We start from the raw sequence: 363 nt of genomic DNA on the forward strand, positions 1-363 counted from the left end.
AGCTCCGCCTCCCAGGTTCATGCCATTCTCCTGCCTCAGCCTCCCGAGTAACTGGGACTACAGGTGCCCACCACCATGCCCGGCTAACTTTTTGTATTTTTAGTAGAGATGAGGTTTCACCATGTTAGCCAGGATGGTCTCAATCTCCTGAGCCTGTGATCACCCACTTCGGCCTCCCAAAGTGCTGGAATTACAGGTGTGAGCCACCACGCCTGGCAAGTTTCTTTAATTTTATGTTTGATTTGGCATTCATCTTTAATCTCCCTCTAGCACCACCAGACTTTTTCTCTCTGTATCTTATGATGTAAATTTTGCTATTTGATTTTCACCTGAGTTGTTTCCTTTACTATGCAAACTTAAGGC

This window comes from Mandrillus leucophaeus, unplaced genomic scaffold (genome assembly GCF_000951045.1).
Source record: "Mandrillus leucophaeus isolate KB7577 unplaced genomic scaffold, Mleu.le_1.0 Scaffold17, whole genome shotgun sequence".
In the NCBI taxonomy this organism is placed as follows: domain Eukaryota; kingdom Metazoa; phylum Chordata; class Mammalia; order Primates; family Cercopithecidae; genus Mandrillus; species Mandrillus leucophaeus.